Source organism: Ambystoma mexicanum, chromosome 2p (genome assembly GCF_040938575.1).
Source record: "Ambystoma mexicanum isolate Mex_15411 chromosome 2p, UKY_AmexF1_1, whole genome shotgun sequence".
Lineage (NCBI taxonomy): Eukaryota > Metazoa > Chordata > Amphibia > Caudata > Ambystomatidae > Ambystoma > Ambystoma mexicanum.
Window position 1 is genome coordinate 712861269 of NC_090923.1, and position 26651 is coordinate 712887919.

Consider the following 26651-nt stretch of genomic DNA (forward strand, 5'->3'; position numbering starts at 1 on the left):
CCTCTCGAGGTGGATGTCATCGACAGTATAATTAGTAAGCACTGCACCTGTTACTTCAGTTACTAGTTTTTTTGCCTCCTTCTTACAGAATAACCAGCATTTGTGAGGACAGCACAGAAATTCTACTGAGGGGTAGAACATTATCAGGGATAAGTAACTTGTTCTTTGAATGGATTGTGTCCTCCCACGTATTCCTCATCTTATTATAGCCTCCCAAAGCAGTATGGTATTGGAGGAGGGAGTACGAATTTTCAAGGTCTGTCTAGACAATAGTATTTTGAAAAGGTGTGCACAGATGACCAAGTGGTTGCAGCACAGATGTCCTGAATCAGTACTCCTTCCCCTTTGGAAGGCAGATGAAGTGGCCACACCCATTGTAGAATGAACCTAGTGTTTAAGGTCAGCAATCTCAATGGCAGTGTAAACATGGGTACTTCCCAATGTTTTGCTATCAGGAATATGTTTCAAGGCAGGAAGATTGCACACAATAGGTAACAAAGGGATCCCCTCCCTTATAACCCCATTACTAGGTGAGGAATAGCACTATTGAATGTTGTATTCTGTTTTGTTATTCCGTTCAACCAAACACTTTTTTAAATCTTGATTTATTCAAAATGTTTTTTGTAAAAAACAAAAACTCTACACTTGACAACATTGAACACAAATATACAATTGTGTAACCATCAGATTGTAATATTGTCGGGTTAGTATGGTATGTGACTTAATTTCCTATTTGACACATACAAACATTACTGATTCACAGCCCTTTCAGTGCTTGCCTATCAAATTCACGATGAAGAACATCTAAAGGAACCTGTCCCTGGGTTCAATACCCACAAGGACAATGAAAATTAAGGCTTTTTTTTCTAGCCTCAGGACAGTCGACATATGTTTTGGCCCCTATGTCTTAATACATTATCCCTGACGCTTTTTGACTCTTGTTATTGGGCCTTCTTCAGGACGGTATTGTATTTGTTGAATGCTTTGGTCTAACAACCCCTTTGATGTTTTGCGCATGGACACTGTAATACAAACAAACATCTTTAAAAACTTCACTATTGTACAGGTTGGTCCTTGGTTCTAGTATTGCTTCTATTTGTGCTATCCACAGAACTTAATTTAAATAGATGTGGGAATGGGCAAAATTTGCAGACGTGTCTCTTCTGTCTGGAAATGTAAATTATTTCTTCTAATTTTCCATTTCTAAGTTGGACCAAATAAATCATCTATCTTGTTTAGTTTTCATTGTATATATTATTTCTAAAGCATTCAAATGTTCGTGCCATGTGCGGGTAGAATAATCTCAGGTGGAGACAGGTAACTTCTTTGTGCGTTCTCCTAAAAGGGGAACATGAAGTGTTTAATTGTTCATGTTTTTTTATCTTATACCACATTAACTTTGTTATTTTTAGTAAATAAAGGATGCCATCAGTCTCCTATGCATAGGCTGTAGCTGGTCTCCTCTGACCCAGGTATTCAGTTACCCTATTAATGGGTTTTCTACATGACACCTCAGCATGCTCAGACGAGTCAAACTTACCCAACTCAATTTCAGGGGAAGTGTCCAGGCCACTTGACCTCTGATGGGTTTGTAGAGAAGCAGCTGAACGCCTATGCAAGAAGTCCCGCCCCTATCCTTCCTATATGTTGTGAGCTCGAAATCATGACATGCATGACACCAGTGACTGTGCCTATTCCATAGAGTCTTCGAGAAAAGGTATCCGCCAAGAAAACCCTATCTGATTTATCCCCATAGAGATGACAATCTCTTGGAGGAGGTCGGCAAAGGGATATGAAGATGAGAGAAAGAAGTTGGTAACGTCACAAGAAGCAAGCGTGACGCACTGAGAAGAGTGGCTAAAGAAGATGATGTATGGACCTTATGCAATCGAATGACAAAATCAAGAATCAAGTAGATGTTCATTTGCAGAATGAAGATTACAAGTGTGAGGAGCACTGCAGAAAAACGCAAGCCGTTCAATAACTGTACAGAAGCAGCAACGCAAGTAGACTAAGCAATCTTAAAGGCTAGCTATACATAGTGAATAGACTACAGGCGGTGCCGCCATTATATAGAATTCAGAACATCAGTGTCAAATGTTTAGTAAGCTCGGACCCGTAAGAAGAGAAGGATCAAGAGCAGAAGCTGTGTCGTAGTAAGAAAAGCAGCTGAAGATCGAGGGAAGGCCTGGAAGAGTTGTCTGGCCTGGTGTCAATGGATGAGGTAGCTAAGAACTGGTTATGAATCTGAAAAGAACAATAACCAGTTAAGTTACAAGGAAAGAACACCATGAGTGCCAAGTTTGTTAAAGACAATTAAATGCTGCAAAACAGGCCGAACTACGGTCTCCTGTCACGTGAGCTAAAGATGAAAATAGAAGGTAGGCATGCTGCTCAGACTTGAGATAGCGTGTGCCCATCATCCCGTTTATTCCCAGTAGCAAGAATACATGGCAAGGCCAAGTTCAAAGATAATCTGAATGGCAAAAGGCATGAGCGATGAGAGATGTTGGGCTAATTAGGTGGGGAGACATGTTTAAGTCCACCTTACATGTTGCTAGTGAATCGAATGTTCCAGAAGGGTACAAGCATGCCAACCAATTGTAGAGGGGCATATAATGAAGGCCCTTATAGCTTGAGAGCCAATAGTATGTTGTGTACCAAATAACGGATGTGGATGACTTGCACTAGGGCTGGGCATAAGTTGTCCACCTGACTGAAGAGTCCCAATCACAACCCGTCCCTGTATAGAAAGTATAGTTAGATGTTCCCTTTGAGCGTATCCCAAACCCCGTAGATTTTTCTTGTTTGGCACATAGTATGACGACATGCATGAGGAATTGTTGCTATATAAATGTATTTTAACATGATTTGCGTTGAGAGCACGATCGAACGTCCGTTGATGTCCGTTGTAACTCCCTGTTTTAGACAACTGAAAATAAAACAGTCAGAGGAGACCTTTGGCCAACTTCCTATTTATTTGGTGTAAAGGATTATTCTGCATCCCATCCCGAGTATGACGTGTTACTGATTTAAGGACCCACTTGGTTTAATTTTCAAACAAGTCTTGTATTCCTTGATACTAATGCTTCAGGAACATTGGGTGTTCTGTATTCCAGGCCAAAAGGGATAATATCATGGTCCGAGGTTTCATGTTCCTCATATAGAGAGGAAAGGGACTTGAAATAAATCCCTTTTCTGCAAGGGCTTGAAAGATTTTTCTATTTCCTTAGAGGGCGTTGAAGGCTTTGACACTTTCAACATCGACAGCACTGGCCTTGATGGGCTCGACCCATGACCCAGTCTTCCAGGGTTGAGGACTGGACTTCTTCTCGAGTCAAGGCCTCAAGGGCTCTCTGTGGATCAGCGGCTTTTCACTCATGCTCGAGGGTGCCTTTCCCACCTCTTTATCGGCCTTGGAAGGCGCAACAGAGTCATGGCTCTTCTTTTCCTTTGTGGGGGGCCGGGGCTGCCTTTTCAAAGATTTTCAACATTTGAAGCCTGAAGGCCTCCCATTCAGCTTTCAAAGTGGATAGACCTGTGCAGGCGAGGAGTGGGAGGATGAGGACGGAGACCTAGGACGTAATTTCTTTGACTTTTTCAATGATGAAGAGGAATAGCGGGTAGATGAACATTTTTAGAACATTTTCTCTACTGCGACTCACCCCTCGATTCGTCTGACAAATGTCTCTTTGAAGGTACTTTGGTAAGGGATTTCTGAGGGCGCCTACCCACAGCGAGCTTCCCCTTTCGTTCCTCGCGTGCCTTTCCTGTCATGGATGGACAGGAACCACAGTCAGCCGTAGTGTGGTCGTTGCCCATGCACCACAAACAAATGCGGTGAGGGTCGGTAATGGACATTTTCGATCCACAGTTCGACGCATTTTTTGAACCCGGTCTTCGGGGTAGAGGAAGGGATTAGTTTCTTACCTGTAACTCCATTACTCCAGCATTGGTATCTTTCATGGATTCACATGCTTAGAATATTCCCCGTCGTCAGCCTGGGAACCCTCGGTACCTTCATAAAGACGTTTTCCATAGGAAAAATTTCGACACTTCTGTGTCCTATCTATGTCATTTTGGGCCGCTTACGCATGCCCCAATAGGACGTAGCGGTATAAATGCCCCGCCCCGTGGCTCCCATCAGATTTTAACCCCCCAAAGTAGGAAGGGGTATATATTGTTTGCATGTAGGGGAGGCCGGCGAGCGCATGTGAGTCCATGAAAGATACCAATGCTGGAGAAATGGAGTTACAGGTAAGAAACTAATCCCTTCTCCTTGCATGGGATCTTTCATGGATTCCCATGCTTAGAATAGATTGCATAGCAGTACTCATGATTTCTGGAGGTGTGAATGCAAACCAATAACATCTCAACCATATCCTCTTTTTTTTTTTTTTTTTTTTTTTTTAACTCCACCGGTTACACGCTAACTTCAAAGAATACCAACAACTATGACATATTACGATATATATATATATATATATATATATATATATATATATATATAGTAAAGGACATTCCCTTAAACAGGGCTTACCTCACTAAAACAGATGACGTAGGACTGCTCGTCCCATCAGTACATCGTCGGCATGCTGCCGTTCGAGGCAATAATGGCGGGTAAATGTATGTGGCACCGACCAGGATGCCGCCTGACAGATGTCTCCCAGCGGAATCCCGGCCAGCAATGCCGTCGAAGATGAAGTTGATCACGTGGAATGGGCTCTAGGACGCCTTACCAGCGGCTTCCCCGCTTTCGAGTGACAAAAGGCAATCGTCGACGAGACCCATCGAGCTAGTCCTTGTTTTGAGATTGCCTTTCCTTTTGTGGACGGACCATAAGCCACAAACAGTTGTTCTGTACTTCTAAATTGCTGAGTCCGATGAAGATAAAACTTTGGAGCTCATTTCATGTCCAATGCATGGAGAGCTTTTTCCGCAACCGATGAAGGAGTCGCGGAAAATGTAGGTAGTACAATCGACAAATGTTTATGAAAGACAGTAGGAATTTTCGGAATGAAATGAGGGTTGGTTGCCAGCACCACCTTGTCCTTAAAGAATCTCAAGTACAGAGGATCTATGACTAATGCTTGTATCACCGAGAGTCGTGCTGAAGTGATAGCTACCAAAAAAGCCAACTTCCACGATAAGAATTTCATAGATGAAGAAGCCATAGGTTCAAAGGGAGCTTTCATTAGTTCCGTCCACACTAGGTTAAGACTCCAGATCGGAGGAAACTTTTTAATTGGTGGAAATGTGCGAAATAAACCTTTCATGAAGTGCTTTATCAGCCTATCACTAAACAATGGTAACGAATGCCTTCTCCGCGTGAACCTTGAAATGGCTGCCAGGTGTACCTTTATCGATGAAAAAGATAACCCACTCTCCGCTAAATGCAGCAAATATGGCAGAAGCTGTTGCGGAGTTATATTCAGGGGCTGTAACCCCGGCTGATTTTCACACCACATGCAGAAACTCCTCCACTTGCATGCGTACAAAGTGTTCGTGGACGGAGCTCGCGCGGCTTGTAAAATCCGACCGCAATCCGATTAAATAGTCAGGGTACCAAACTCTGAGAAGTCAGGAGCCATGCTGTCAGGTGGAGACTGTCCGGATCGTGGTGTGACACTGTTCCCTTGTCCCGGGTCAGGAGGTTCGGGACTTTCTGAAACGTTACTGGCCACGCTATTGATAGCTGTCACTCGACATCGGTATCTGTGAATCCACTGCAGGGTCCGTCGTATCAGTGGAAATGGGGGAAAAGCGTACAGAAACTTGTCCGTCCACGGGAAGGAGAACGCTTCCCCCAGTGAATCGATCTGTGGCCATCTGCTGGCGTACTGTTCGCACTTCTTGTTCTCTCTCGTCGCGAAGAGATCGAGAGAAGGCTGTCCCTACTTTCTGAAAATCTTCGACAACTGAAGTTCGTCCAGTTCCCATTCGTGTATCTGATCCATTTCCCTGCTGAGGGAATCTGCTTGCACGTTCCTTACTCCCGGAAGATGGTGGGCTACTATGGTTATATTTTGTTGTAGAGCCCACTGCCATACCTCCTGAGCCTCGGTGGAAAGAGTTCTGGAGCAAGTACCTCCTTGTTTTCTCAAGTAAAACATTGTCGTGTTGTCTGTCCGTATCCTCACCACTGACCCTTTTATGTGCGGTAGAGAAGCTTTCAGGGCCCAACGCACTGCCCTCAACTCCAGCACATTGATATGAAGGAGCAACTCCTCCGACGACCACCGGCCTTGCGTTTGGAGAGAGCCCAGATGTGCCCCCCATCCAGTCAGCAACGCATCCGTCTTTATGGTCATGTGGAACTCCAGTTCCTGCAGGTGGACCCCTCTGGATAGGTTTTCGAAGACTTGCCACCATCTAAGTGCTCGCAGGAGCTTGTTGTCGACGGTCAGTTTGTCTGACCAAAGTCCCTGGCTCTGGGTCCATCAGTCTGCCAGGAATTCTTGAATTGGCCTCATGAAGAGGTGGCAGTTGTTCACCAAAGGGATGCACCAAGCCATGGTGCCTAGGATCGACATATATCTCCTTACCGACACTTTGGTGTTGACTCTCCATTGCCTTGCTAGCTGATTGAGTCTGTGGATCCTCTCCACAGATGGTCTCACCAATCCTGACTGAGTTTCGAACTGTGCACCCAAGAACACTAAGCTTCTTGAAGGAGTCAATTAGGACTTTTTGAAGTTTACCGCAAATCCTAGTCATCGCAGAAGTTGCATGGTGGCGTCTAGACTTGCTTGCGTTGCCATAGGGGACTATCCCCTCACTAACCAGTCGTCCAGATACGGGTAAACATGATGCCCTTTTTCTTAACCATGCTGCAACCGGGGCTAGGCATTTCGTGCACGTCCTGGGAGATGATTTCAGTCCAAAAGGGAGCACTGTGAACTGGTAGTGGGTCTGCCCGACTACAAACCTGAGGAACTTTCTGTGTCGTCGACGCATTGGTATATGAAAGTACGCGTCCTGGAGATCCAACAACGCCAGAAAATCCCCATGTTGAATCTACCGGATTGCTTCCGGAAGTGTGAGCATTTTGAATTTTAGATTTTTTAACGTTTTGTTGAGGTCTCGAAGGTCGAGAATAGGATGCCATTTTCCGTTGGGCTTCTTCACAACGAAGTACCGGGAATACACTCCTTGACCCCTCTGCGACACAGGTACCAATTCTATAGCCCCTTTTTGTAGCATAAGTGCTACCTCCTGTTTTAAAACGTTCAGGTGGGATTGAGCCGAAAACACTGGTGGAATGTGCGACTGCTTGCTTTTGAATTGTAAGGAATGACCGAACTTCACAGTGTCCAATACCCACCAGTCCAAGGTTATCTTTTCCCATTTATCGACACAGTGAGACACCCTGCCTCCCAGGACGTTCTGAAACTCATCATTGCTGGTCTTTCGATTGTTTGTCTTTCGACGACGAGGAGTAACCTCCCCTCTTCCTTGAGGCTTGATAGTCCCGACGTCTTCTTGCGATCTGAGAAGCCCGCCTGTAGCCATGAGAGGAGTACGACGGTCTATTCAAAGTACATTCCCTTGATGACGAGATCCGGGAGTTTCCCGACGCTCCTCTAAAGGGGCAAAATGAACGAAAACCTCTTCCACTCTGAAGGGCTCTGAGAGAACGTGCCGTGTCAGAGTCCTCTTTCATGCCTTTCAAACCCTCATCCACCTTTTCACCAAAAAGAAGGTCTCCCTCAAACGGCATATCCAACACTTTATATTGCACTTCAGGTCAGAAGTTGGTGAATTTGAGCCATGCTTGTCTCCTCAGAACCACCCCGTTGTTAACCTGCAGATTCTGCCAGGTCTACAGCGATATTTATAGAGTGATTAGAGACCTCTTCCCCCTCTCAGACGAGGAACATCGCAGCCTTTCTGTGTTCGTCTGGCAGATGTTCTAGTATGGGCGCTGAACGATGCCACATCTCTCTGTCATAAGTGGCCATAATCGCCAGAGAATTGGCCGTCTTCACTGTTGTTGCACCCACCGACAACACCTTTTTGCCAAAGGCGTCTTGTCTCCAGGCCTCGGTCCCCGGAGGAGTCGTGCATTTGTGCCAAGACCTTGCCTTTCTCGCCGCAGCCCTGACACCACCAACTCTGGAGCCGGTTGAGAGGACAAACATTTTGGAGTAGACTCGGGAGCCTTAAATTTCTTTTCCAGTCTACCTTTTATCACCGGCTCCGAGAACGGATGACGCATCGTTTGTAGTCCTTCTTGCCATACATGATCTAAGATGGGGACCGAAAACACTGGTTTCCTTCCCTTTCCCATATGATCGAACAAAAAAACAGTCTTTTTTCTCCTCCTCTTGGGCCAGTCCAAATTCGGTACAAGCCTTACTCATCATCGCGTGGAAAGAACCAATGTCATCCGGGGGCGACGGTTGGGCTGGACTTCTTGGAGCTTCCATCTCTGCTGCCGACTCCCAGGTCGGGTCCCTAGAGGGGGGATAACGATACATCCGATATGGACTCTCTCTCAGACTCGGATTCCAGCAGCTCTCCTTCTTCCGGGGGTGCACATGGAAGGCTTTCACGGGCCGGCGTCGCCGTCAACGCCATAGGAGTTGGTTGATGGGAAGGACCTGGCTCGTCGACGCCTGGTCTCGCCTGAGGTAACTTCTCATCCAATTTCTTCAACAAGTTCTGCAATGTAGATAGAACTTCCAGAGATAAAACGGTTTGAGGGTTAAGCAACGAGTTGTAACCGGGATATTCATCCCGCTCGAAAGAGTCAGCCTGCTAACCCCTTGCAACCCAAGTTCTGCAGGTCCAGCCACCTGCTCATGCTCGTCGTCCACAGAGGATATGGACAAGGCCGCCTCCTGCTGCAACAAGGTTTCTGGTAGAACCGGGTCGTATACCTCCGGTCGCCAGGCCTCCAGTGGAGTCTCCGTCGACGAGGTTAAATTCTGCACTGCTGTCGTCGCCGTCACCTGCGGCGGAACACCTGAAGAGACGATCTGCGTCACTGGCAGTGAGGGCGTCGACGATCGCACTCCCGTCGACGACGCTGGTAGATGCGCAGATCCTTGAGGTGTTCCTGCCTTTTTTGAACTTGATGTGCGTTTTTTTCAGAATCTCGACTTGAGCATGATCTATGATTATCACCTGAGGAGGATCTCGACTGTTCTTTCCTCTCCTTCTTAGACGAGGAAGACAACGAGGTTTTCGCTTCAGCGAAGATTCTCTTGTGGAATGTTTTTCCGATGAGCCTTTCTCCATCGGACGCGCTTTCTTCACCGGAGGTTCAGCCGATGCTGAACGGCGGGGGGCCCCTAAAGCTTTAGTTATCGAGGCCAAACTATGCGTGGAGCCTACCTCCGAAGGGGGGTACGCACCCGCTCCGTCGTTCAACCAAGCCACCAACCGCCTATTCCAGTCTTTTGAGAGTCTTCTGGGAGAAACCTTTACAGGTGTCACAATTGTCTGCCGAATGGTGAGGGTGGAGACAATATATGCAGTCCATATGGCCATCTCCTTCATACACTTTCTTTAATCCGCATGTAGCACACGGACGAAAAAGAGCTTTTCCAGACATTAGGAAAAAACGACGAAACAACCTAGCAAAAATAGTAGATGATGCGAGGTGATCCCACTACTTTGGAAGACGGTTGAAATCTGATGGGAGCCGCGGGGGCGGGGCATTTATACTGCTACGTCCTATTGGGGCATGCGTAAACGGCCCAAAACGATGTAGATAGGACACAGAAGTGTCGACATTTTTCCTATAGAAAACATATTTATGAAAGTACTGAGGGTTCCCAGCCTGACGACGGGGAATATTCTAAGTATGTGAATCAATGAAAGATCCAATGCTGGAGAAGAACAAGTTACTTCTTACCTTGTAACGTTCTTTCGACGGGATGTTCCTCCGACGTATTCCTTATCTTTGATAATACGTTTTCAGCTTGCTGGCCTCGGAATTTTTTTCTGTAGAGGGCGCTGCGCGTCGACTTTCGCTGAGTCGATGTCCCTCGACGGCCACCGTATCGGCGCCGACGTCACCATGCCCATAAATAGCCACGTGCTGCGTCCGTTGCTCAGTACCGTTTTGTAGCATAAGAAAAGTCATGCCTGAATTGGTTATTGACCTTGAAGGAGCGTAAGCTGCAACCACAAGGGAAGTATCACAGCGGGGATGGATGGGAGGGGCGATAAGGAATACATCGGAGGAACATCCCATCGAAAGAACGTTACAAGGTAAGAAGTCACTTGTTTTTCAAAGGGATTGTGTCCTCTGACGTATTCCTTATCTTTGATAGACTCCCATAGCAGTGGCATGTAATTGGAGGTGGGAGTCAATGTTATGTGTCCCTTTAGGGATGAACCGAATGTAATACAGCCTTGCCAAATCTGGTCTCTTGACTAGTGGAGGAATCCAGATTGTAAAGGTTTGTGAATGTATGCGCGGACGACCATGTGGCAGCCGCACATATGTCTCGGACCGGTACCCCTCTTGGGAGAGCCGAAGAGGTTGCGATACCCCTGGTTGAATGAGCCCTGAGATTTTGGGGTGGCTCTTTCCCTGCCAGTTTGTAACATTCCAGAATGGCCAAAATAATCCACCTGGAGATGGTTTGTTTTGTTATGGGTAGTCCCAACTTGTGACCCAAGTATCCTACAAACAGTTGGTCTGCTTGCCTGATCCTAGCCATTCTGCTGATGTAAAAGCAGAGAGCTCGCCTTGGGTCCAGCCCATGTAGCCTTTCCTCTTCTTTCCCCGGATGGGGAGGAGGGTAGAACGAAGGTAAGGTAATTTTCTGAGTAATACGAAATTCAGAAACCACGTTTGGGAGGAAATTAGGCTTCACCGTTAGGACAACGTTGTCCTTGTGGAAAATTGTATGTGGGGGTTTACAGGAATGAGCTTGTAGCTCGCTCACCCTCCTAGCAGATGTTAGTGCTACCAATAGGACAGTTTTAAGCGTGAGAAATCTCAGCAAACAAGAGTGAAGTGGTTCAAATGGAGTGCCCATTAGGAAGTTTAAGACTAAATTGAAGTCCCATAAGGGATCCTGGAATGGTTTTGGAGGATAAACATTAGTTAATCCCTTGAGAAATTGTATCACTAGAGGAAGTTTGAAATACGATGGTTCCTCCGCAGTGCGCTTGAAGATAGAAAGCGCTGCGAGACAGCCTTTTACAGTGCCAACTTGAACGCCTGAGTTTGCCAAGTAGAGTAGAAACGATAACACCGTTGGTGTACCACATGAAAAAGGGTCGATATTCTCTTCCCTACACCAGCTGCAAAATTTGTTCCAACGGCAGCGGTATAAAGACTTTGTTGCTGGCCTTCTAGCTGAAAGCAACACCTCCATGACGTCATCAGGGAGATCCCAATCCTTGTACCTCACCCTTTCAGAAGCCAAGCGTGAAGGTTGAGGGTTCTGGTGTCTGGATGGAGAACCTGACCTCCCTTCTGCGAGAGGAGATTCTCTTTGAGTGGAAGACGGTTTGGAGGACAGATGGACATATCTAGAAGGTCCAGGTACCACGTTCTCCTGGCCCAATCCGGGGCAATTAGGATCATGGTTTTCCGGAATCTTCTCAACCTCCTGATCATTTGAGGAATAACAGGGACTGGTGGGAATGCGTAAAGGAGTGGAAACTCCCAGTCCACTACGAACGCGTCTCCTAGAGCTCCTCTCGGGGGAAATTCCCTTGAACAGAACAGATCGCACTTCCTGTTGGTGCTTGTGGCGAACAGATCCACCTGAGGGGTTCCCCAAAGGGCGAAGATCTCTTGAAGGACTTCCTGAGCTAGCTCCCACTCGTGGGAGACTGTTCTCTGCCTGCTCAGAGCGTCCGCTGTCAAGTTCTTCTCTCCGGCTAGGTGGACTGCCGACAGAGAGATTCCTTCTTGGATTGCCCAAAACCAGAGCTGCATCGCCTCTCTGCACAGTGGCAGTGATCCTACGCCTCCTCTTTTGTTGAGGTAGTGGATGGCCACTGTGTTGCCCGTCATTATCAGGACATTTCTCCCCTGTACTGAAGGCAGGAAAGCTTTCAGCGCTAGTCTGATCGCTCTCAGCTCCAATAGGTTGATGTGTAGTCTGGACTCTGATGGAGACCAACGACCGCTGATGGTCAAGTCGTTGGCATGGGCTCCCCACCCCGTGAGTGAGGCGTCTGTGACTACTGTTATTTCCGGCCATGGTTGCTAAAACAGTTCTCCTTTCAAGAGGTTCTCTGGATAGGCCCACCATTGAAGGTCGCGGGCTACCTTGTCCGGAATCCGGAGGAGATCCGTCATTCTCCCTGAGAATTGCGACCACTGACTTCTCAGTGCCCACTGAAGAGATGTCATTCTCAGGCGAGCCTCAGGCACAAGGAAGATGCAGGATGCCATGAGGCCTAGCAACCTCAAAAAGTCGAAGGCTGGGAGACGTTGGGCATTTTGAAACTTGGTGACCATCTGTAGAATATCTTGAGCCCTCACCTCTGGTGACGAGGCTTTTCCCAGGGAAGTGTCCCGGACCGCTCCAATGAACTGGGGTCTCTGTGATGGTATCATCTGTGACTTCTTTAAATTGAGGGAGAAGCCCAGTTTGTGAAGGAAGTGGCAGACATAATCTAGCTGAGCCTGGGCCTGTTTCGAAGATACAGCCCTGATCAGCCAATCGTCCAGGTAGGGGTAGACGTGGATCCCTTCCCTCCTTAGACTCGCTGCCACTACCGACATCAGCTTGGTGAAGACACTCGGGCGGAGGTCAGCCCAAATGGCAGAACTCGAAATTGATAATGAGAGTCGCCAATTGCGAACCTCAGGTATTTCCTGTGTTTGAGATGGATTGGCACATGGAAATAAGCATCCTGAAGGTCCAGAGATACCAGCCAGTCCTGGAGCTGGAGGGCCTGAAGGATCTGAGAGAGAGCTACCATCTTGAACTTGTCCTTCCTGAGGAACTTGTTCAATTCTCGTAAGTCCAGGATGGGTCTCAGTATCCGTCCTTCTTTGGTATGAGAAAGTAGGGGGGGCCCTTGTTCCTGTCCGCTACAGGTACCGGTTCTATGGCACCTTTCTCTAGCAGGTCTATAATTTCCTGCAAGAGGAGCGGATCTGGAACTTTTAGAGAGCTGTTCCCCGGTGGATGACTCAGAGATGTGTAGAAAGGGTAGGCAGTAACCCTGGGCAACTGTCTCCAATGCCCAAGCATCTGACGTTATAGCCTGCCATTCCGTCAGATGGTGAGTTAACCTGCCCCCTACAGGTGTATTGTGTGGAAAGGCCTCAGAGTGGTTTAGGGGCGGCTGATGCAGATGCCGAGGGTAAAGAGGCATCTGCTGCTGCTGCGGCCTTAGTACCTTTGACCCGTCCACCTCGGGTGGTTCTCCTTTGGCCTCCTTGAGCCGGCTGTCCTCTGCCTTTCCCGAATGCGGAATAATAGCGAAAGGACTTTCCTCTCCCAGAGGTTCCTGAGGGGCGAAAAGGAGTTTGGCTGATAGCAGCTCCTAAAGATTTTGCTGCTGCTTTAGAAGTTTGCAACTTTTCCAGACTGTCATCAGCCTTTTTTCCGAATAGTGAAGAGCTGTCAAAGGGCATATTCAAAAGTCTGGCCTGTACATCTGGAGCAAAGCCAGACTTTCGCAACCACGCATGCCTGCGGATTGTTGTACTTGCCGCCATGGCTCTGCTGATACTGTCAGCGGAATCGATGCCAGTTTGAAGTGATTCGCACATGGCATCTTTGCCATCTTTAATAATGTTAAGGAAGGCTTCCTTTTCCTCTCCTTCGGGTATGCAGTCAGCCGCTAATGAAGCACACTCCCACAGTGTGTGACTGAACCTGGCGAGCGTACAGGTGGCGTTGATGGACTTCAACGCCATACTACAAGCAGAGAAGACTTTCTTCGCCATAAAATCGTACCTCTTGTCATCTCTGTCCTGTGGAACAGTAGGGTAAGCGGTCCTACTGCTAGATGAAGTTGCCGCTTGAACCACCAGGCTCTCTGGAGTCGGGTGTTTTGATAAGTATTCAGGGTCAGCAGCCACTACCCTATACTTGGCTGACAATCTTTTATTGACCGCAGGGATAACTTCAGGAGTTTCCCAATTAGATGTAATTTTTCTTTGTAAGGCTGCATGGAAGGGGGCCACAGGGTCCTCCTGTAGACCTTTGTCTAATATGTCTGTTAGGTCATCCTGTTGAAAAACAGGGGAAGGCGCAGATCAACCCATAAATTCTATAATTCTTGCCATAAGGGTTCTATAGGGTGTTTCGGCATGTTCCCCTGGGTCTGGCTTAACAAATTCAACTTCTGGGGAAGTGTCCAGCCCACTTGCCTCATGTAGTGACTCCTGTAGGTCCTTCTGCCTTCTTTCCTCAGAGTTGAAATCCTCTGAAATAGGCAGTGTGGTCCTCTGTAATCCAAATGTTTCCTGGTCAGAATCTTCCCCCTCTTCATAAATTGAAGATAGTCCAGGGTACTCTGACCTCTGAAATGGTGTAAAACCCATCTCTAAGGCAGAAGGAGCCAAACTCGTCATTATTGGGCGAGAAAACGTCGATGTCGTCGACGCCAATGTGACAGGCTTCGAAGGCGCCGAGAACGGCGTCGAAAAAACTGGAAGGGGTCTCTAAGAACTCGAGAGGATCGGGATTCTACTCGAGGACATCGACGACAGTCTCGGCGTCGTGCCGGAGGCCCTTAGAATCACTGTTGGCTGTGGAGTAGCCTTGGTCTTCTCTTTCATCGGTGTCGAGCCGATCGACCGATGCGTCGAGGAACCCTTCGACAACGGCGTCGATGGCGCCAATCCATGCATCGAAGGAATCTTCGACGACGGCGTCGAAGATGGTGCCTTCTTACCCGATGGATTGTGGCGCTCTCGGGTGGAATGTTTCGCCTGGTGCTGCGACTCGCAGCGTTTTGATTTTTTGGGTTTTTCACCCAGGGTATCACCCCCAGCTGTCTTCGAGGGGGTCGAGGCTGCGTTCTCGAAGACGCTTAACATTTTCTTTCTGAATTCCTCCCACTCAGCCTGAGAGCTGTGTTTTGTGGGACAGGAGACCCTTTCTGGGGAAACAGAAGACGACAAGGAAGGGGATCTTCGATGTCTCTTTTTTGAGTGTCTTGATCTCGACGAATGGTGGGAGCTACTTCGAGATCTAGAATGGGAATGTTTTCGATGGCGAGGAGACGAATGCCTCGACTCAGCCGAAGAAACCTTCGAGGAGGTTTTGACTGACTTACCTCTCTCGAGCTTCCCCTTGCGCTCCTTCAAGGCTTTCGCCATCATGGACATGCAGTCCTCACACTCCGAACAATGGTGCTCGGCTCGCAAGCACCACAAGCAGATCCTGTGTGGATCCGTTATCGACATTTTTTTACCGCAGTCTCGACATTTCTTGAAGCCGGATCGCGGCGTCGTCGGTTCCGATGAAGATGCCATCGAGAACGAGTAGGTATTATTCGAGTAGATATAGAGTTATCCTGACTGAACTGAGCAACGACGTTCCGAGGCCCCATGAAGCGCGGAAAAACGGAACTGAGCAACGGACGCAGCGCGTGGCTATTTATGGGCATGGTGACGTCGGCGCCGATACGGTGGCCGTGGAGGGACATTGACTCGGCGGACGTCGACGCGCGGCGCCCTCTACAGAATACATTTCCGAGGCCAGCAAGCTGGAAACGTATTATCAAAGATAAGGAATACGTCGGAGGACACAATCCCTTCGAAGTAGACATTTTCAACAAATGTTTTTGCGACAGACATAACCGTGCTGTATCCGAACTGATAGCTTTAGCGGAAAAACAGAACTGAAAACAGGCATAGTGTGTGCTATTTAAACTTTCGATGACATCAACCTCGAGAGGGGACGGAGGCCGTCAAAGGACATCGACTCTTTGACGACACACAGCGTCCTCTACCGCAAAAGTGAATTCCGAAGCAGCTAACGCTGGAAGGAGATATAAGGAACATGTTACTTACCTGCAACTGTTGTTCTTCATCATTGGTCTGGCATGGATTCACATGCTCATGAATATTCCCTGTCGTCAGGCCGGGAATCCTCTGTAAAAAAGAAAGCAGTCTTGCTTTAATAACTACCTTTCTCTGCTTAACTGATCACTGAAGACTGGGTCATACTGCACCCATCCAATGACGAGTGTCTCTCTAAGCCCAACCCTGGTGGCCATCTTCAGATTTGAAAGCGACAGTATGAACCACGAAGAGCCACCGCGGGGAAGGAGGGAGGGTTTGCATGCAAATCTATGGCAGAAATATGCTGCAGAACAACAGTTACAGGTAAGTAACTTGTTCCTTCTCCAGCATATGGTTTGGCATGGATTCACATGCTTATGACTATGAATACACATGTAACATTCACCTGGTATCCACGGGGACGCTCTTATGCCCTAGTTGCCGGATTCACCCTGGACCTTCCCGATTCTGGATGATGCCTTCTATGGCAGTCGGGCCTGAAGACACAGGAGGACTGGATTTAGGAACAGATTTCGTTTCCTCCCACCAGCCCCCTGGACTCGGCCTGATGGCCCACTCCTCACCTTGTTCTGTTTGGCGTGCTCTCCGTCCTGCCTTCTGTGCAGGGGCACGTAGTTTTCTGTGGGTTGAAGCGACCGAGTTAACTTCACTGGTGCTAACCCATTCAAGTGTCTTTAAGGAGGTAAGTCTGGTTATAGCAGTCTTAAAATGTCCTTGCTTTCCTTTCTTACTATTAACGTCTTTTCTTTGTTTGTTTCCCCTTAGGTGCACGGAGGTTCGGTGGGTGCGCTACTTGGATCAGGCTCCTGCCAGGATGATGGACGTAAGAGCGTATGATGGATGGTAGATTAAGCGCGAAGTGCGGCACGGTAATGTCTTTTCTTGCTAACCTGTATTCTTTATTTCTTTTCAGATCGAGATGGTCTTTCTGGTCGTGTGAAGATTTCCGGAGCGGAACGGGTCAAGAAATGCCCAGCCAAGTGAGGATTTTGTGATTACTGCCGTGGATGCCGTGAGTAACCTGTTTTAACGTTGTCCTTCTTTCTCTCTCCCCCAGGTGCTTCGTTCCCGTGCGTGTGTGGTGTCCTGATGATGCTGCCGACTGGATGGAAGACCTAGAGCAGCAAAAATCGACCAATGGAAAGTTGCAGATAAGCAGAGACTGCTAATGATGTTCTTTTGTCTCTGCAGGTCCGCTATTCAAGGATCGCCAGGTGCTGGTCTCTGAACACGATGAGTGTCACGCTGCTGGCTGCAGAATAACGCGAAGCACGTTCTGTAGCTTGGGTGTGGTCTATATAGCCCTCTGTAAAGTAGTCCAGGTAAAGTAGTCCGGGCTACCACACCCTAAAACACTGCACCGCACAGTCTGGTTCTTAGGAACTAGACTGTGTGGGTGCCTCCATGTTGGCTGCAGGCCTTCACAGAAAAAGTAGTCCCTTCAAGACAATGTCCCAATCTGAACATGAGCCTGGCGACTGACTCCAGGAGAGTCTATGATAATAATGCAAGGCCCTAGGGGCCCCAAGTGAGTCCTAACCCTACCTGGCATGTGACCATGCCAGTGGGGTTTTGGGTCATGGGTCGTGACAACACATTATTACATAACACAACCACAGAAGGTGGCATGGCTCAACAGAAGTACAATCACTTACCTCTGGACCAGACTCACCTCAAACAAACATGTGGCGTAGGCCTGACCGACTCTGGACTCCTCCCTGGAATCCCTGTTGACACAGTATAATTTCATGAAGGTGTGCGTAGACCTCCATGTAGCAGCCCCACAAATGTCTAGCAGGGCAACACCAGAGAGAAACGCTGTTGTTGCAATGGCTCTGGTGCAATGGGCTCTCGGCCGGCCTGGAAGAGGTCTGTTGGCCAGATGTTGACAGTGCATGTTGCAGCCGGAGAGTCACCTGGATATAGAAGCCTTCGAAGGGCCTTCCCGTGATTCACAATTCCGAAATTCACAAAGAGTTGTGATGTCTTCCGAAAAATCCTTTGTGCGTCCCACATATAACTTCGAGGCACGAGCAACATCCAGCGTATGCAGCGACCAAAGAAGGATTCGGGAAGAAGACTCGAAGCACCAAGGGTTCGTCGAGATAGAATTCAGATGGAACCTTCAGCATAAAGGTGCGGTGGGTCCGAAGCACCACCCTCGTGGCATGAAAAGACAAGTATGGGCATTTGCAGGAAAGAGACAATCTCCCTGACCCGCATTGGCTGAGGTGATGGCCACTAGGAAAGCGGTCTTCCACGAGAGAAACTTCAGAGGCGCCTGATGCAAAGGTTCAAATGGGGGCCCCATGAGTTTAGTAAGAACGACATTGAGCTCCCAAGCAAGAGCATGAGCCTTCACCAGCGGAAATGTACTAAGGAGTGTCCTTGGAAACTCCTTGATGAGCCTGTGAGTATCAGTGCGATTGTCTGCCTGATGACCGTGTACCAAGAAATGGTTCTTCAGATGCACCTTGATGGAGGCATGGGACAATCCTGCCTTGGCTAAAGACAACAGGTATGGCAGGAGCTGAGGGGCTGTGACATGCAGGTGTGATCTTTTGCACCCTGCACCACACAGTGAAGTGTTTCCACTGGCAGCATTAACAAGATAGTGTAGAGGACGCTCTAGCCTTGGCTAGGACCTTACTGCATTCTACAGGGATGCATTAATGTCCAAACTCTAGGGCTGCAGGAGCCAAGCTATGAGGTTCAGTGATGCTGTGTCGTGGTGCAGTATCGTTGCATCTTCTCTGGAGAAGTTGGGAAGTGAAGGCAGCCGGATGGCCAGCACCATCGCCATGTGGAGGAGTACGGGGTACCATATCTGGAGAGGCCACGCCAGGGCAATCAGTATTATCTTGCTGCAACAGCGTTTCAGTGTTTTGATCACACATAGCAGCAGATGTATTGGAGGGAAATCTTACAGGAAGAGGCCCTCCCCATGTGAATGAAAACGCATCTCCCAGGCTTCCCTGCCAGGGAAACCTGCTGGCGAAAGCCTGGCACTTTCAGTTTGCTGTTGTCGCAAAGAGATCGATCCAGGATCAGTCCCACATGGTGAAGAAACGTGACCTCTGTACCTGCTGGAGCTCCCATTCGTGGCAGGACCGCATATCCCTATTGTGGGAGTCTGCAATGGTGTTCTTGATGCCTGCCAGATGAAATGGGACGAGATACATGTCCTGAAGAATGGCACAAGTTAGAGAGCAGGTCCCTCCCTGCTACCAGATGTAAAACAGTGGTGGTGTTGTCCGTGAAGATCCTCACCAGCCATCCTCGCAGAAATGGTAGGAAAGACTTGAGGGCCCAAAACACGCCTGCAGCTCCAGAACATTGAAGTGCATAGCTTGCTCTTCCAGAAGCCGGAGGCCTCTGGCGCGGGACTGTCCGGCGTGAGCCCCCCATCCGTCCAGAGAGGCATCGTAGTGACCGTAGCCTGTAACGGGGGAACCAGAATCAGGGTTGCCTACCTAAGGTGTTGATGCACTCCCCACAACTGAATGGCTTGCCTGAAGTCTTGTTTGGGGGGCAATCTTGTCTCCACTTGCCCATGATCTTGAGCCACCTGGCCTCCAGAAACTCCTGTGGAGGTCCCATTTGTAGTCTGCAAAACGGAATCAGGTTAATGTAGGACGACAACATGCCCAGCAGAGGCTTGATGGTGCGCACCGTTGTGGATGAAGCCGTAGCTAGGCGATGCACATTCCCAAACGTAGCTGCCACTCTCTCCTCTGAGGGAAACGCCACTGATGTAACTGTGTCAAGGCAGGCGCCTAGAAACAGAGCATTCTGCGATGGCACCACGCAGGACTTCGAATAGTTTATGGGGAATCCAAGCTCGTCAGAAGGCGTATGGTCTCCCTGATGTGCTGCAATGCCAAGGCCTGAGTGGGGGACCGGATGAGAGAGTCGTCCAGGTACGGATAGACGTGTATGCCCTTGAGATGCAGGTGCGCTGCAGGTGCCCTGCCACCAGGGCCAGGCAGTTTGTGAATAATCTTGGTGCCAATGTCAGCCCAAAGGGCAGAGCCTTGAACTGATAGTGACGTCCCAGACCCACAAAGTGCAAGAACTTACGGTGCTTTGGATGTATGAAGACGTGGAAGTAGGCATCCTCCAGGTCAAACGTCAATAGGAAATCATCTTCCAGCAGGCCGAGTACTTGCTGCAATGTGACCATGCTGAATTTTTGGGACTCCAGGTATTTGTTCAGGCATTGCAAGTTTAGGATCGTACGCTACCCCCCTGACTTCTTCCGGACCAGAAAGATTCTATTGCACCTTTTCTTAACATGGCTACAACCCTAAGACGGAAACATATTGTCCAGGAGGGAAATCCCGGGAGGCATTGACAGCCAGCACAGGATCATTACATGAAGTACACCCTATTAAGAACGCCTTGGACCTCAGTGTGCCCATTTTCCCCCCAGCTATTCCTCTTTTTTGGAGCCCCCCACAGAAACAATTTGACCTACAGAAATATGCAACTCTGTTTGAGAATGGAAAGAAGTTATATTTTGAACACCTAGATGACACGCATTACATATGGAGCTGAACTACGCTAATATGAAGTGTTTTTTGGTATCTAACAATGTATATGTCCTGATGAGGTGCACCAGATAGAAATATTATATCTCTATTGCGGTGCCCGAAACTCGAGTAGACAACACCATAGAGCTCACTTTGTCAAGTTGGGCCTCTGAGTTATCGCAAAATATATAGGCAATTGGTATATGTTCATGAGTAAGCTTGTTTGAACATTTGTCTTGTTTAACTTGGTGAAAAGAAAAATTTAGTGTCAAATAGACCTTAGTAATTATACAATAACATTCAAGCCCTAATAGATGGATGTCCTACCTCTAGAACAGAGTGATTAAAACTTTTTTTGCACAGTACGAATGGTGGATGGTATGAATGTGGATGAAAGCGGATGTGAGCAAGGATGGGTGAAATGTGATCACTGGTTTTGATATGATATGTGTTTTTTTAGATGTGATATGTTTATCTTTAAAATTGGTTTCTAATATATGAAATGTCATTGTGTTATATGTGGTTTTTCTACAAATGAATGTTTTATAATGAATTTTGAGCAGAAAATGCAATAAATGAACTTCAAACATGTTTACTGCGATTTGTCTGTAACATATGCCCTCTGAGTAGGGCTATTCCTTTGGAAAGGATGCTGGTCAGCGTTTTTACGCATAAATTGTCTCATAAATGAATGGAGGGGTGCACTTATCCACAGATAATTGCAGTTTTGTATGGCCTTTTCTTAACATGGCCTGCACCTCTCAGCAGCTGGGCCATGTGCATCTCTTTTCATGCCACAGAGGAATGCAAGAGCACCTCTGTTTTAATTCCAGTGTGTGCCCCTGGTGAAGTATATCCAGCACCCACTCATCCGTGGTGATGTTCTTCCACTCGTTGACAAAGTGTGTCAGATGCCCGCCCCCACCCCCCCAACCAGGGTGCGAAAGTGAGGGTCTGGGCCCTGATCCGGGTCAGGCTTCTTTGGGCTTTTGTGTCCTGGCTTGTAGACATCAACGCTGTGCCCCTCCGCTGAAGGCCTGTGACCGGCCCCTTTATGTCTCTTGGGAGGTGGTGCAGGAGGGTTGACGGTATGAGTTGGCTGTGTAGCCCTTAGAGGATCTGCGGACCGTCCCTCTAGACGAACGAAAGGATGAAGACCGTCACTGCTACAAGGTCATCAGCGATGTTGCTGTTTGTGTTTGTTTTTATAGCTTGCAGCGTTTTGTCCACCACCGTGCCGAAGAGATTATTCCCATCGAAAGGCATATTCACCACCTTTTCTTGGACATGTCTGAAATGCGTGGCATTTAGCCAGCCCTGGCGTCTGAGTGCTACTCCATTTCCCATTTGATGAAAACCAAGGTCTGCAACCTCCAATGCCACCGTGATGGCATGGTCAGAGGCCACCTCGTCCTCCTGAAATAGGGCTAAAGCTTCAGTCTTTTTCTCATTGGACAAGAAACCCAAGATCGTGCCCAGCTTGAAACAACTCCCGGTCATAGCAGGCCAGGATACTGGCGGAGGCATAAATGATAAGCGTATCCATTTGGTCCAGCTTTTTCCCCTCCTGGTCAGGGGGAACCATTGATTTGGAGGACGGGTTTGCTGACCGCTTACTGGCAGCGGCTGAAACTACAGAATCCGGGGACGGCTGTGATCTGTATTTATTCTCAAATGTGTCCCATTTTTCTGGTCCATCTGGTCTAAAGCTCAGGGTCTTCAAGAGAGCTAGGCCTTCTTCACAAACATTGTCCTGCAGAAGAATGGATGTTACCGTCTTCCTGGATGAAGAACACCTCCGCTAAAGAAATCCCTCCTTTTTCTTTTCCTAGGGCACTAAGTTGAAGAGGGTAGATGCCCTTGAAAGCATGGAGTGGAAGGAACCCACCTCATCAAGAAGCGATGCCCTGGAGGGCTGGGGTCATAGGAATCCTGAGGCTCCCCATCCGACAGCAAAAAGTCATCAACTCATCCGTCTCCATAGTGCCTGTATCCGTGTCCGTTCCTATGTCCGTATGAAGTGGGTCCACCACTGATACAGCCAGAGTGGGGGGTGGCCTTGGCCGCCTCTGTGTTGGAGGGTGCTTTGGACTCACAGGGTGGGGTCTGTGCCGTGGTCTCGGTGGGATGCGCCTGGGGGTGCCCCCGCCGGAGCCATCGGGGTGGAAGCCGCTGTTGTATTTCTGACACTATAGTGTGCAGTGTCGTCAGAATATCCAGAGACATGTCTCTAGGGCCCTGTTGAGGGACCACCTGGGCTGGCACGGATGGAGGGCAAGCACGCCTTACTGGCACTGATGAAGGGGTAGTGCGCCTTGTCAGGATCGAATGACGGTCCTGTTCCACAAGAGGGGTCTCCTCACCCATTGGGTTGTCTCCTCCCTGGTCCAAACAGAAGCCTTCCTGCAAGAACTATTTGTCCAAACTTGTGTAGATCGCCATGACAGGGTCCCTTGCTTCCTCCGTTAGACACACCCTAGGTCTGGGGAGAAAATCAGTCAGTGGCAACAGTTACCTTGACCTTCCCGCCTCCTTTTGGAAAGAAGAAACGTCTGGGGGCTTCTCAGACTGGGTAGTCATGGTCATGGCAGTAGTAGCCAGAGCGGTAGTAGTCGTGGGCTGGGTAGGCAGTGGAACCCTCTGAAGATTTCACTGTTGCCGTGGTCGTTGATGGGGTCCCGATCGTGGCTGTGATAGACGGTGGTCTCTCCGACAGGGGGTATCTGCTTGTGAGGCGCTGAACTGTTTCGCCATCTTGAAGTCTTGGACGTAGGCGTCAGAGAACTCTCCTTGCGAGTAGGTTTCCTCTGTCTATCCTTCGCTGACACACTGCCCACCGGTAGGCTCACCGTGGACGGGGAAGGCTAAGGGGAGCACGCGAACTCTGAACTGGGACCAGCAGCAGCAGCGGGCTGTGTCAGTTCAGCAGCATGGTGCTTAGCCTTTCTGTGGACATCCTGTGAAGGAACATCCTCAGTGGATCTCAACCTCTTCCCTGAGGATGAACGCTCCAAAGGTCGCCCGGAGCCTGCACCTGGAGCCCCATCTCTTTCTTCCTTCAGCAATTCCACCAACCTGCGGTAATGGTTGCGCTTCGTTTTGGCAGGGAAAGCTCAGCAGATTTTGCATCTGTCCTCGTCATGGTCAGGAGGCAGACAATAGAGGCACCTTGTCTGCCGTCTTCGACGTAGATGTTCCTCAAGCGACCTGTGGCCCAGAGCTTGAACAGGCTCCTCTTGCCTTCTTCCAACATGGCAAGGTGTGAAGTAGGCCTCAACTAGGCCTTTCCAAAATGGAAAAACGAAGATCGAATGATGTAGCGGTCGATCTACACCAGCAACGGATCCCAGCTGCCGGCACTCCCCAACGGTCAGCGGACAAGGCCACTTGTGAGGACTCCCAGATGGCCACCGCGGGTAAGGTTTAGGGATACAGTCATTGGATGGGTGCAGTATGACCCAGACTTCAGTGATTGGGTAAGGGGCAGTTTTCAATCTTTTATAGCAAGCCTGCTTTCTTTTTCACCAATGATCCCCAGCATGACGACGTGGAATATTCATGAGCATTTGAATCCATGCCAGACCCCATGCTGGAGAAGATGAGGAATATGTGGGAGGACACAATCCATTTCAAAATACAGTTACAGGTAAGTAACCAAGACTTTCATAGAAATCGTAGTTGTGGATGGGCTCGTATGGAGGAGCCATTAATGCTGTTAAAACTGTTGAAACTCCAGCTTGGAGCAGGTGAAGGCACCTGTGGCAAGGTCCTAAGCAAACCCTTTTTAAAAAAAAATAATTTTATTGATTTATTCAAACAAAACAATACAAACCAAACACGCAGTGCAAATATCAACAGCTCAATTGTTGCTTGCTTAATTTCAGTCCCTGCTCCCCTTATCTCACCATCCCTTACGAGCCTATTTATTCTGCGCTCTCTGCATCTGCCGCACGTGGTTGGGTCTCACATTCCGTGGTTTCTGTCAGATCCTGTATTGTTCCAAACAATTCCGCTATTAATGATTTCCATGCCATCAGGGTTCCCACCTCTTCTCCCCCTACAGCGCTCGACTCTTGCCATACCATGGTTTCTGCCTCCGCCCATTTCTGCAACTCCTTCCACCACACCTCCACCCGTGGCCTGTGACATGTCTTCCATCCCATGGCAACCCTTTTTGCAAGCACATAGGCCAGATCCTTCAATTTGCTAACATGCTTAAGTTTCTGCGATCTAGGGAACCCCCCCCCCAGCGAGCATGCCCAAGCTGTTTCAATAACATTTGTGACCCCCTTTTCCGCTAGTCTGTGCTACTTCACCCCAGAAGCGCTCAATTACTGGACATGACCAAAACATGTGTACCATGCCGGCATGGTACTAAGCAAACCCTTCATGAAGGTTTTTACTGCCAATCCGAGACCAAGGATGTAGCTCCAGGGCCCCTGGGGTGAAACGTGAGGGCTGAGAGGTGAACCTTGATAGAATCCTGTGCCTTAGCCAAGTGGAGCAGATTTATGTGGTAGCAATTCACATACTGTGACCGACAGCTGGTCAAATTGTAGCATTGCACACCAGGCCGTAAAAGAAAAACACTTTTCCATTTCCTTGCAAATGTCTTGCATGTGAAAAGTGCCCAAGATGCTTGGATGATATCCAAACATTTGTCTGGCAGTGTTAGGTCAGTCTGCTTCCGTTGCTTAGCAACCAAGGAGAGAGAGAGAAAGAGAGAGAGAAAGATGTGCGTTATGCACATGCAGCGGTAATGCTACTGGCTTGTGAGGAACTCCATGGTGTGTTGTTAGCTTACTATTTTGTAGCAGCCACTTATCTGAAGTGATTTGAGTCACTGATGTAGGTGGTGGCTGATCGTCCCTCCCACTGGGGTGCGATGTGGAAGGGGATGGTACTTCAAGTCAATTTTGCTTGGACAGGGCCCTTGTCTGGCCCATCCCACGCCTGCTTCTCTGTGTCATATGTCTGGGGAACTGCTGGTATTTATTGGACTATTGATTTCACTGAGAGGGACCTCTGCGAGGAATAGGGTATGTTGTAAGATCAGAACCTCGCTGCTCCAGAATACGAAAGGAGTGAAAAGTATGCTGATAATTGTCCTTGGCCCTCAGCAAACTAATGGCCCTGGCTGTATCAGTTTCGGTCTTCATTCTCTTCCGGTGATCGTCAACCTTTTTGCCAAACAATTCTTGCCCATCGAAAGGCATGTCAAGGATCTGCGCCTGCACCTCAACCCTAAAGTTGGTTACCTTAATCCTGGCTTGGCGTCTAAGGACCACTCCATGAGCGATCTGCCTGAAGCCTGACCCTGCTGCATCCACTGCCGAGTCCATCTATGGTCAGACATTGCTTCCATGTCCCAAACAATGGCCCGTGCCTCATCCTGAAAATAGGTGATCCATGCACTAGGATATCTTATGCCACAATTCCCTGTCATATTTCATTGTCATAGCGAGGGAATTTGCTGTTCTGATGGACGACACAGATGCAGATACCTTCCTGCAGAATGCTTCAAGTTTCGTGTCTTTCTTGCTTTCTGTCATGCGGGCCGTTAGTGGAGAAGAAGAGCTTTTTCCTGGCGGCCACAGTGATGACATAATCAGGTTTTGGGTGCCCTCTCAAGCACAGTGGTCTCTCCTCTGGAGCCTTGTATTCCTTATCCGGCCTAGCCGCTGTAGAGGGAGTAGAAAGTGGATGGACTAGAATGTTCTCCCAGGCTTACCATATGGTGTCTAGAATGTCCCTAACTGTCTTCCTTTTGTCTTCTGGGGGAGGAAAGATGGCTCAGGTGCACGCGTTTGGCTTGGAAACAAGAGAACGTGGCCCAACATAGGTTCAAATCCCGATCATGTGCTTAGAAACCACTCGCTGGTATTACGCGTGTTATGAATCAACAATAAAATTAAATTAATAAAATAAATGCTCATAGCACAGACTTCGTCTCTGCACACAATACCTGAACGTTGAACATTGTTGCTGCCTTCGCAATGATTGAATGGAAAGAAGCAAAGTCATCCGGTGGTGAAGAGCTTCCAGAGGAGTCTTGCCTCGGTTGCTTCTCAATGACATAATCCTCACATTCGTCAGTATCCTGTTGCATTGAGTCCTGAGGAATCTCCCCCTCTTCAGTATCGTCGGCTTGC

The 26651-nt window shown here is 48.5% G+C and overlaps 1 protein-coding gene across 1 annotated transcript in view; it reads right to left on the reverse strand.

The window, feature by feature from the left end:
• LOC138566703 (adenosine deaminase domain-containing protein 2-like) overlaps positions 1 to 26651 on the reverse strand; it is a 1803535-nt gene that overhangs the window by 1096005 nt on the left and 680879 nt on the right. The gene's annotated exons all lie outside the window — the stretch shown is intronic.